We start from the raw sequence: 12,512 nt of genomic DNA, 5'->3' as shown, positions 1-12,512 counted from the left end.
TGAATATACCTTATGCTGCTATGAATTGAATGGATGCCATTGTATTGCATGTGTATGCCTGCTATTCCCCAACATATGTCAGTTTTGGAGAGGTTTACTAATCCTCGGTTCACACTGTTACAACCCCATTGTCATTCAATTTCCAGTGCAACCATGCAGTGTGACTTGCTTGTGACTTTCATACATCTTGAAAGGTCATGGGACTCAAGTTGCATTGAAGTTGCATCAAAGTAGTGCAGGAATCTTTTTAAAAGTCGCTGCAACTTGAGTTGCATTGATTGGAACGGCCACCCTTGAAATTAATGTGTTTTTTGCTTGTCATATGACTGTGTGTCGCATGTTAAGTCACACCAGTGTGAACCGGGCCTTAAACCAAACTTGTGTTTTGGGAATGCCGGGCAAAGCATCACATTTGCTTCATGCCCCCTTCCCAGCAGCAAATACTGTCCTTTCCTTTGCTTCTCTATTTAGTTGCCAGGAGCAATTATCTGCTATTTCTGGATATGGAGAAGTATATGGCTTATACCCTTCCTCTCATGTGACAACGCTGATGTTTGGCTCAGTGCTGTGATATGTGAATGGGGCATTCACCCACGTGTAAGTTCTAAGTGATTGGGCTCTTAAAAACCTCATCACTGCCAAATCTTCTTCCTTAATGAACTTTAACAATATGTTACATGTAACACTGTCTGCCAGTCCCTGCTCCTCCTCCATGTTACACAGCAGGGGTGGCTTACTCCTCCAATAAGCCCGCCCCAAGGAGAAGCACATTGGTGTAGGAAGAGCAGGGTCTGGTGCACAGGTTACATCTAATGCATTGTTCACTACAGATTAAAGTTTATTGAAGAAAAATACAATAATTTGGTGGTGATGCTGGTTTTGACTTGCGTCTTTGGGATTAGGAGGGGCCCCTCTTAGCCAAGGCACCTGGAGTCTGGTGGTGAAGCCATTAGTATGCCTTAAAGTGGAACTTTACCAATAACAACTTTTTAAAAACTAATATTTTTTTAGCAAGGAGCATACATTCCACATATTTATGCTACCAAATTTAGTGTTCGCTCCAGGGGCGGACTGACCATTTGGAAACTCGGGCATTGCCCGAGGGCCCGGGGTCAGTAGGGGGCCCCATGAGATGCCCATGGTACCTTTTTCATAGGCTTTTTTGAGTTTGGGCAAGGGCACAGGGGCCCCATAATCCCCCTATTGCCCGGGGGCCCCATGAGTTGTCAGTCCGCCCCTGGTTATCTGTAAATTGCCACCAGCATTGTCCCTGTTTCTTTTTGCTGGAGGCTGCCATTCTACTGAAGTCCAGAGTCCCTGAGCAGCAGTAAATATTTAGGCTCTCAGCAGAGTGGACTCTTCAAGTTCGGCACAATCCCCCCCCAAAAAAGAGAGCAACTGAACATGTGCAGACCAGAATGACAGTGTATTACTGAATTTTAAACAGTAGGCATTTTTAATGTTTTAGGCACAGTGCCAAAAAAAAAGAGAGCAACTGAGCATGTCCAGAGCAGGGTAAGACAGTGTATTACTGGATTTTAAATAGAATAGTTTATTATTTTACATAGCTATACCTGCAAAAGGGGCCAGCCTGATGTGATCTAGTAGGACTTAATTTTCTGACTAAGGTTCCATTTTAAGCAGTACAGCTTGCTACTAGTTGGATTTGGAGCTTACACTAGACTTTTTTTCTTACTCCCATCATCTACAGAGAATAGCAGGGAGTGAAGGAATGATGACTGTGTGTACTGCTGAGCAGAAGGGTATTAAGCAAAACTGTCACGTTGCCCAGCATGGGCCAAGCGCAGGTTGCTTATTCACTGATTGTCCTGAAAATACATGCTGGGCCCTTTACAAAACAAAATAGCATTTATGAAAGCTTACAATTATTTTCACGTGTTATTTAATAAGGGGTAAAAATACCACTAATATTCAATGCGGTAGCCATTAAAAGTTATTCCTTATCGGAGTACAGTAATCTTTAAAGTGGAAGTTCAGTCAAATCTTTCTATTTCCCATACCCATTCTAAATCTATTCTATTTGATCTGTGGGAAAAAAAAGACCTGTATACTTGCCCATTCTGAGGTCACTGCAGTCTGATCATGTGATCCCCCAGAGGCAGTTTCAGTGTAGAAGAGAGATCGCCAACAATGGCTGCAAATGCCTGTGCGGCATCATAACCCATAGGCTTACTTGTGGGGCATCAATTGTTGGCTGATTCTCTACACTGAAGCTGGCTCTGAGATCTGATGATGTGACCAGACCGGAGTGGCTTCACAATAGGCAAGTATAGGCATCCTTTCTTTCACAGGGTAGATGGAGTGGGAGTAGGTTTAGCCTTAGTTGATTGAACTTCCACTTTAAGGCTACGTTCACAGTAGCTTTGTCAGCAGGCGTCAGACAGGCCTATGGGAAGTGTTTTTAACGCTTCTCAAACGCCAATGAAAATTCTGCACATGGCAGCACACAGTGCTGTTCACACGGAAGCATTAGCATTGCCTTGCGTGGTGGCAAAATGAACACCTCGTGTTGAGTCAGGAGGAGTTGAAGCCTCCCATTCAAGTCTATGGTGCCGCTCTGCAAACACCTGCCAGGCATTTGTGGTGCGGTTGCGAGGCGTTTGCGGAGCGGTAATACCATTTAACTGCATTAAAGGAGTTTGTGGTGCGGTTTTAATGCTTGGCAAACGCCTATCAACCACCTCAAAACCACACATAGGGCGCTTCCCTAACACCTGTCAAACGCTATAGGGTCGTTTGGCAAGAAATAAAGTCAAGTGTGAACGAGCCCTAACTGGTTAACCACCTCCCACCCGCCATATAGTAATATGACAGGCGCAAGGTGGTTCTCTCGTTCTGGGAGGACATCATATGACGTCCTCCCATTCTCACAGCGCATGCGTGGCTCAGGGAGCGCGCAGCGCGGCAATCGGTTCACTGTGTCCCTCGGACACAGCGGATCACCGATCACAGAAAGAGCCGAAGATGTGGGCTCGGTCATGTGATCAGCTGTGTCCAATCACAGCTGATCACATGTAAACAGGTATATGCCGGTTATCTGCATTTCTCTCCTCTTGAGCTGTCACGCTGACAGCTCGAGAGGAGAGGAGAGCCGGTAATCGGCTTTCCGCGGAGGGGACATGTACACAGATCATCAGAGTACTGATGATCAGTGTGCCCTGATGATCAGTGTGGCCCCAGAAGTGCCACCTGTCAGTGTCCATCAGTGCCTCGTGCCAGTGCCACATCAATGCCACATATCAGTGCCCATCTGAGCTGCCCTTCAGTGTCACCCATCAGTGCCACCTATCAATGCCAATCAGTGCCGCCTATCAGTGCTGACTTTCAGTGCCCATCAGTGCTGACTTTCAGTGCCCATCAGTGCTGACTTTCAGTGCCCATCAGTGATGCCTGTCAATGCCCATCAGTGCCACCTACCAGTGCCTCCTCATCAGTGCCCATCAGTGCCACCTATCAGTGTCCATCAGTGCAGCCTATCAGTGCCCATCAGTGCAGCCTCATTAGTGCACATCAGTGAAGGAGAATAATCACTTATTTACAAAATTTGATAACAAAAACTAAGAAATAACATTTTTTTCAAAATTTTCAGTAGTTTCTGGTTTGTTTAAGAAAAAATAAAAAACCCCGAGGTGATTAAATACCACCAAAATAAAGCTCTCTCTGTCACAAAAAAATTATAAAAATTTCATATAGGTACAGTGTTGCATGGCCGCGCAGTTGTCATTCAAAGTGCGACAGCGCTGAAAGCTGGAAATTGGCCTGGGCAGGAAGGGGGTATAAGTGCCCTGTAGGCTAGTGGTTAATTTTGTCACACAATTTTGTGTATTGCTTTTCTGAATAAACCTGATCAGCTTATTAGGAAAGAATATGAAAGCTGGCAGTTCTTGTATTTTGAAGGTGCACGTTACTGGGCAAGAACTGCACTGGCCTGCAACAAGCACTTGCATGTTTGGGGTCATGACACTTAATATGAGTATTCTTGTTCCTTGTCAGTGGCTCATCAAATAGTCAAGGGAAAGGGTGATCACACTAGATCATACATGCTGCTCCCATATTCCTTTTTTATATACCGTATAGTGCAAATCAATGGTGCGCTCTGTCAAAGAAACCAATATTAATCCATTTTCTAAATGGTGTTATCCAGGCTAACGAAAGCAGTATTGTGCGGTTGAACAGCATTGCTCTTTACTTTATTATTAAATAAAGAATTTACTGTGATCCTGTCCCATGTTGATTAAAGAGAGACAAACTTTAGTTGTGATCCCTTCCCTTTTCTTATACCGATTCATTTTGTTTTCTTCTTTTTAACAGAAATTCACAGTTGAGTAAAATGGATTAATTCTAATGTATGCTAAGTTCTAAGACTTCATCCTCTTGAGTGCCAAAAGTATTTTGCAAGAGCTATTGTTGTATAGTTTCTGCTCTGTGCACAAGGGTTGGCAGCTTGGTGGCATCCAGTGCTCCAGTGTACAAGCCCTTGTTTGTGTTCCCTGGTACCCCCAAAAGGCTCTTAGACTGCAGAGTTGATATGTTAAGCATGCCTACAGGAAAAGCCTGACTGCCAGCCTTCTAGGCGACAAATCTGAAACTGCTCCCTGCTTTCCAGTCTTATAGGTCAATTGTCTTTTAGGCTTCATGCACACTGGGGCCTTTATGCAGTAAATGCTTTTCTCCTGGCAAGAGCACTTGGATGTTTATTTCATTGGCCAGAATATTAATTTATTTTGGCCATTGAAATGACAAAACGCTCAAGCACTAAAGGCGGCTAGCGCTTGGTGCATTTAAATGCGTTTCGAATGCTCAAAAAGCTTAAGTCTTGAAGTCAACTTTGGTGGGAGTCTTTTCTGCCTCTAAATGTCCCTAGCTCTAAATTCCTGTATAGTGTGCATGAACACATAGACTAGCAAGGAGGGGCATTTAGAGGAAAAGAAGCGTTTTTGAGCTCAAGTGTGCATGAGCCTTAGGCCTCATGCACACTGCTGCTCCTATACTCTCGCTTAGGAGCTTTTGGCATTTTTTTTTTTTTTTTTGCAAAAGCCCCTGAACACACCTCAGTTAGTCGAGGGGGTTTATTTACTAAACCGCAGAGTGCAAAATGTGATGCAGCTCTGCATATAAACCAATCAGCTTGCGGGTTTTATTGTCAAAACCTAGTGTTACTAGATCCAGGACCCTGTATTCACTATATCACGTTTCCCACAGTACAGACAATATGGAAATTATTTTAGTAAGTAGCAACTGCTAAATACCTTTTCCCTTCAGCAGTATATAGTAGTCTTGTGACTTATATCATTATCTAGCAGAGCCTTGGTTAAGACTTGTGAAAGGAGTTTTCATTCTCCTCTGGTTGTCCTATGAGGCTGCATACCCCTGACCCTCTGTCTGGACAGTGCTGATTGGCCCTGTGCTGATCACATGCACCCTCCCAAAGAAACAAAAACTAGTCATACACACTAAACTGAGTGTGTGCAGAGTGACTGCTAGAGCTCTGTACTATCAGCAGATGGATTGGGGACAGCAGAAGAAGAGGAGGATCAGAGAAGGCAAGATCAAACAGCCTTTTTTATGTGATGTGGAGGATTAACCCCTTAGGTTCCACAGTGAGTATAACAAGCATGCTTTACTGTATATACAGACTGATTTTACTGTTGTGGGTTTAGTAACACTTTAATTGAACAAGCTGAAGTTAGAAGCTGATTGGTTTCTATGCAGAGCTGCACCAGATTTTGCACTCTCCAGTTTTAGTAAATCAATCCCTATGTTCCATGCACACATAGGATTTTACCAGAGTTTCGAGGCAGTAAAATGTGCCTCTACTAAACGCAGAAGAATCAGGTTCAGGAGAGGAGATATTTGACAGCAAATTGTCAGACGTGTGTAAATGCTAGGCGTGTTTAGCGCTTGGGCGCTTTTTCATTTAGATGGCCAGAATAAAATCATCTGACAATGAAATGAATAATTGCCCAAGCACTTGCCGTGGGTACAAGCAGTACACACGTTTTATCAGTGTCAAGCATTTTTTGCTGCCTGAAACTGTGAGGAGCAGTTGTTTTAAAGGCCCACTGTACCCTGAATATAATTTTTCATTGCGCATGATTGCTTGTGCTTGATATTTTTTATTGGGAACCTTCTTTTTTTTTTTTCAGGATCACAGTGTTTATAGTGCATTAAATGTTTGACCCTGTTTCCATTTTTATAAATTCTGCAGTGAATGGAAAAATAAAATATATAAGCTATATATAGTGTATTAGCGGTCTTTAGTATGATGTCCATAGACCAGTTTCTGTGTTCCCTGGTAGCTAGTATTCCAGGAACTGGAAATTATAAATCACAAATGTACAATGCTTTCTGCGCTGTCAACTTTGTGAAACTCTGGCAGCTAAAATATGTAGTCGTGACTAGTAGTGTACACATCCAAGCTATAATGTTCTTGATTTGTGATCATATGTGTATAGTATGCTATGCCTCTAGCACATACGGAAATGCCGTGTAAGTGTGCAGACTGGTTCCTAGCAGCTCCTCTGACACAAAACATTAGTTGTGAGTTAATATTAAAGCCTAGCTCTCGCATGTAAAAACCGTTCACGTTTGGTTTTTTTTTCATGGTCTTGCCTGCAAGAATTAAAGGGATCCTGGTTACTATCTGTGAAATGAATTAATTTAGGCACTCCCTTAAATGTGATTCAGTTTTGGGTACCAAAGAATTTGGTGACGTGATATTGGGGACTGTTCAGCATGTGACACTTTTGCCAACAATAAGCATACAGTTTTTGGGAGTGTAAAAGTGGACATTGCTGGACTGATTTACTAAAAGGGTTGCGAATCTTCACACAATTAATTGTGCCATTGTTCACTTTAATTATCCAGTTATGTGTGCCTGAAAAAGTAAGCAAGGATTTGCTTTATACATGATTGGACAATGTGACTATTCACAGTTTGTGTGAATCTTTAACTCGTTTTAGTAAATCAGCCTCACAGTTAGGGTAATGTAAATCTGTCATTGGGGAAATATCCTTCAAAATTGCTGACTGCTGGGTTATCATGCTGATTATACATACTGTACTTGTTTGAGGTCGGGGACTTAAAGCTTATATAAACCAAAAGCAAAAATGTAAAATAAATATACATACAGTATATATAAGCTTAGCAGTCCTTAGAAATGGCTGCATTTCATTTTTCCTTTACTTTAACCTGATAACACAGCAAATGACACACTTCCTGTAAGCTGAACGGGAAGCAAAAAAAAGCTTTTTCTTGGGTAAACTATGGGGTTGATTTACTAAAACTGGAGAGTGCATAATCTGGTGCAGATGTGCATTGTCGCCAGTCAGCTTCTACCTTCAGCTTGTTCAATTAAGCTTTAAAAAAAAAAAGAAAAAAAAAAGCCTGTTGGTTTCTATGCTTCACACTCTCCATTTTTAGTGAATCATTCTCTTTCTCCATGTGATGGAGATAAAGAAAGGATGACCTATTTGAAGTCTGAAGATGTGACAACCATGGCTCCCTCCATAGATACAGTGAAGAAGTGAGTGTAGCCACCCAGGTTGGTCAATGTCTGCCTTTGTTTTTTACATTGCATTGAGGATGACTGGATTAGTAGTTTACAAGAAACATTGTTTTGCTTATTATTATACAGGATTTATATAGTGCCAACAGTTTGCGTAGCGCTTTACAAAATGAAGGTAGACATTACAGTTACAATACAATTTGGTACAAGAGGAAACAGAGGGCTCTGCTCGTTAGAGCTTACAATCTAAGAAATGGTTCATCTCACAGAAAGTGACAAAGACACTTCATATCTAGCAGGATCAGCAATATTTTATGTAAAATAAAAACTAAAGCAGCCAAACATCTAAAAATTGGTATGCTGCTATGTATTTTAAGTATTAACCTCCCTGGCGGTATTCCCGAGTGTAGCTCGGGGTAAACTTTCAGTACCAGAAGTGGTAACCCCGAGCTACACTCGGGATTACCCTGCAGCGTTGCTCTGGGATCCCTCCAGCACTTACCTTGTCCTGCGCTCCTGCGATGTCCCCCCTGCAGCATCCCTGGCCATCTCCTCCGGCCAATGCTGGCATCCGTCTTCAGTGTTCTGGTCCCTGCGAGCGTCGAGACGAATGGGAGATGGAACGGCGGGAAAGAAATGTAAAAGTGATATTCACTCAATACACTAAAATCACATAGTATAACATTCTTGTATCAAACCATTTCACATACATTTTGTCCCTAGTGCTTTGTCCTGTGCCCTGCCTGTAATTTTACTGTTCTTTCTGCCTGGAAACTGAGAAATGTCCATGGTGTCCAAAAAGCGTCCCTTTAGGTCAAAAGCGGTTTTAGACCAGCTAGAGAACAGCGATAGTATATTAGAACCACTTGCAGAATTGAGTGATAATGATTCATGGGGAAATTCATCATCAGACACTGAAATTGATTTTGCGACTTTGCTCAGTGATGTGCGAACTTGGCGCTATATTTCAAATTTCAGTGTTTTTGGTTTGATTATATTATTGAATTAAATTTATTATTATATTATTATTTTTTATTATAATATAATTTATGATTTTGTGTGTCAAATTTTATCATACCCAGGATGCTTACTAGACTCTTGTTCGGACAGGTTTCAGTGAGTTATTCCTAAAAATTACAGGCCCACAATAAAAAAACAACATATTTCCATGCAAAAAAAGTACCGCTTTGAGCATAGAAATATGGACATAATCAGACTGCTAGGGAGGTTAAAGCAAAGGAATCGGCATGGCAGTCAGGAAATTTGCATTTTCTGAAGGAGAGTTCAACATAAGCAACCTGAATGTTTTTTTCTGTCAAGACAGGTTTACTTTTATGGGCAGTATTTGGAGGATTGGTTCAAGGGAAATTTTCAGAGAAAATGCTATAACTAGCTGCTCAGAAGGTTAATCTAATATGCTGTATGCAAGTCAAATGTGGTAACTGCTTCCTATGTCATAGTTGTATAGTTCTTGCAGTGCATTTTTTTGTAATAAAAAAAAACACGGCATAGTAAGCAACATTTGTAATCACTTCAATGAAGATTTTAAAGAATCTTTCTTGAAGCCTTCAAAGCACCCTTTACCTTGGAAATGTTGGATATACTGTAGATCTTAGTGCACATGAAGGTTGTAGTTTTAAAGAAGCTTTTAGCAAGCTTCAACACGACTTACAGCTTTCTGAAGCCTGCTAAAAGCTTGTTTACAGCTACAGCAAGCACTTAAAATCTGTTTAAGGGTCATACAATGGAGCCGGAGGACTATTATTATTATTATACAGGATTTATATAGTGCCAACAGTTTGAGTGGCACTTTAGAAGGGGAGGGCAGACAGTACAGTTTCAGTACAATTTAATACAGTAGGAATCAGAGGGCCCTGCTGGATAGAGCTGACAATCTAAAAAAGAGGAGCATGTGATTCAAAAGTTAAAAACTGGGGGGGGGGGGGGGGAGCTGATGGAGAAAAGAAGAGTACAGTTGTTAGATGGGTGCAGTTTTCAGGGTGATTTTTTTTTTTACATTTTGGATAGCGTACGGGAGAGTAATAATCCCTACTGAATTATTTTTTGCCCCAATGGGGAGATTTACCTTCACTTCCTGTCCCATAGCCAAACAGGGAGTGATAAAATCCCTGCAAATTAAGGGAATTCCTTGGGAACCCACAGGTCACCAGAACTAGTGTCCCCATTGAAAATTTCCTCTTACTTTTTTGGGCACATCCCAAATTTGGGGTTTCTTTCACTTTCAATAATAATGGAAAACAGAACAGTTAGAGAGGGTGAATCTCCCTATTGCGGGCACAGAGAGTGATAAAAACAGACAGGTGTTCTAATCCCTCTCCACTCTATCCAAAACTAAAACAAAGTTTTTGCCTGTAGTTACCTCCCAAGGGGGTGCACTGTCAGTGCTCACTCAGTCAGTGTAGAGGTCCTGGGATTTCAAATCCCCGCTCATCTCCCTCTTCATTCTGCAGGCCTTCCAGGACAGTTCATAGCACTTCTGATTGGTCAGAAAACCTGCAAGGTATTCTAGTCCTCCACTTTATCTAAAACAAAAGCAAAAAAAAGTTTAGTCTTCGGTTGTACTTTAACCGCTTACCTGCCGCCATATAGCATATATACTGCTACACGGCGGCACGGTGTGCGCAAAATCACGTATATATACATAATATATAATATAAATACATAAAATAAAAAACGCACAGGCAATCGAATACCATTGAAACAAAGCTCAATTCGTGTGAAAAAAAGGACATAAATTTCATTTGGGTGCGGCGCTGCATGACCACGCAATTGTCAGTTAAAGTAACGCAGCGTCATATCACAAAAAAAATGCCTGGTCAGAAAGGGCAGTAAATCCTCTGGAGGGCAAGTGGTTAACCGCTTTCCCGCCACCCTATAGCAAAAATACTATACTGCTACAGGGTGGCAGGGGTACGCGAAATCACCTCTATATATACGTGATTTTGCATTTCCGGGTAGGGGGTGCGCGCGCACGTACCCTACCCATGCTGCTATTCATGGCCTCAGCTGTCAGTCACCGGGTCCCGGCTGGTGATTACTCGCTGGCACCTGGGGATCTCCGAGTATTACTGACAGAGAGAGAACTGTATGTAAACAATACAGTTATCTCCCCTGTCAGCTCCTGCACACAGCTTTGTATGGCTCTGCAAAGCAGAGCCATACAAAACAGTATGCTTACAGTTGAAAGCACAGACACAGCTTACTGTGAAACAGCACACAGTTAACCCTTTGATTTCCTCACATGTTAACCCCTTCCTGCCCAGTGCCATTAGTACAGTGTTAGTGCTTTTTATTAGCACTGATCACTGTATTGGTGTCACTGGGGATGTCAGTGACACCGAATCAGTTCCCCCCAGTGTCAGAATGCCCGCCGCAGTCCCGCTATAAGTTTCTGATCGCACCATTACTAGAAAAAAAAAATTCCAATATATACCGCCATTTGTAAACGCTATAACTTTCACGTAAACTGATTAATTTACACATATTGGGATTTTTTTCAGCAAAGACATGTAGCAGAATACATTTTGGTCTAAATTTATGACGAAATGCAAAAAGTCAAAATTTTTCTCAAAATTGTTGGCCTTTTTTTTATAGCACAAAAAATTTAAATCGCTCAGGCGATCAAATACTACCGAAAGAAAGCTCTATTTGTTAGAAAAAAAGGACGTACATTTCATTTGGGTGCAGCGTTGCATGACCGTGCAATTGTCAGTTAAAGCAACGCAGCGCCGCAACACAAAAAAATGGTCTGGTCAGGAAGGAGGGTAAATCCTCAGGAGGGCAAGTGGTTAACCTTCCTCACCCTTTTAAAAAGTGTTTTTGTTGACATCACTTGAGAGATTTTCCTTCACTTCCTCTCCTGGCAGGAACTGAGGGCAAATCCCTCCCAATAAGGATACAGCAATAAAATGACTGCAGATGATCCAACTCTTTCCCACTAAACTCCAAGCAAAAGCAAATAGGCTGGAGTTGGGCTATAAAACTGCTGCTTGGAGCCTGTTAATTGCTATGTAAATACTTTGAGAATGTGATGCTTTTCAGGCTGGTTTTACAAGCCAAGCTTAAACAATGCATGTGTATTTGATGCACTATACTATTTCCTCAATGACTCTCTGTCACTTTAAGAAAAACAAAGACTGTTGACAGGTATGTACCTGCAGCAGCTTTCAGCACCCTCCTGTCTTACTAAAACACCGTAGAAAAAAGTGGCCAGTGCACCAAAAAGAGGATCTTAATCACAAAAAATGCATGATTTTTTTTCTCCAAATGTTTTGTTATTGAGATACCTGTAAACTTTTAAGACTCTCTTTTTGCCATGCTGGCTATTTTTCCCTATGAATTTGTGCAGTGTCGCTGTTAGCCATGCACCTGGCATCAGGCAATGAAGGTGCAGGATGGATGACATACAGTATTACCAATACTAGACTGTTTTATTTACTTATTACAGGCAATTATATAGCGCCCAGGGCCGGACTGACCATTTGGAAACTTGGGCACTGCCCGAGGGCCCGAGGTCAGTAGGGGGCCCCATGAGATGCCCCTGGTACCTTTTTCATAGGCTTTTTTGAGTTTGGGCAAGGACACAGGGGCCCCATGATCCCCTATTGCCCGGGGGCCCCATGAGTTGTCACAAACAAACTAAAAAAATCCCAGCGCCAATCAAAGAAAGTATACAATTATGCAGCTGTGCACCAGTGAAAACCACCAATAATAAATAACACAAAAAACAGCGCAAAAATTAAATAAATAAAAATAATCACAAATAAATAAATGTCCGTGCAAAAATATATATACAATATTTCAAACATAAGTCCTTATTTTCCCAAAAGGATTTTCAAAACAATGTTCCAAAATGTGCTTCCACCTAATCACCACGTGAAAAATAATATTGACCGCACTCACCAGATGGAGGTGAGTAATAAGCCTCATAGGATATAAGGGATCCTATAGCCCCTCAGGAGGA

This window comes from Staurois parvus, unplaced genomic scaffold, assembly GCF_062004578.1.
Source record: "Staurois parvus isolate SC_StPar_1 unplaced genomic scaffold, SC_StPar_1.0 ptg000243l, whole genome shotgun sequence".
Lineage (NCBI taxonomy): Eukaryota > Metazoa > Chordata > Amphibia > Anura > Ranidae > Staurois > Staurois parvus.
This window is presented reverse-complemented; position numbering follows the sequence as displayed.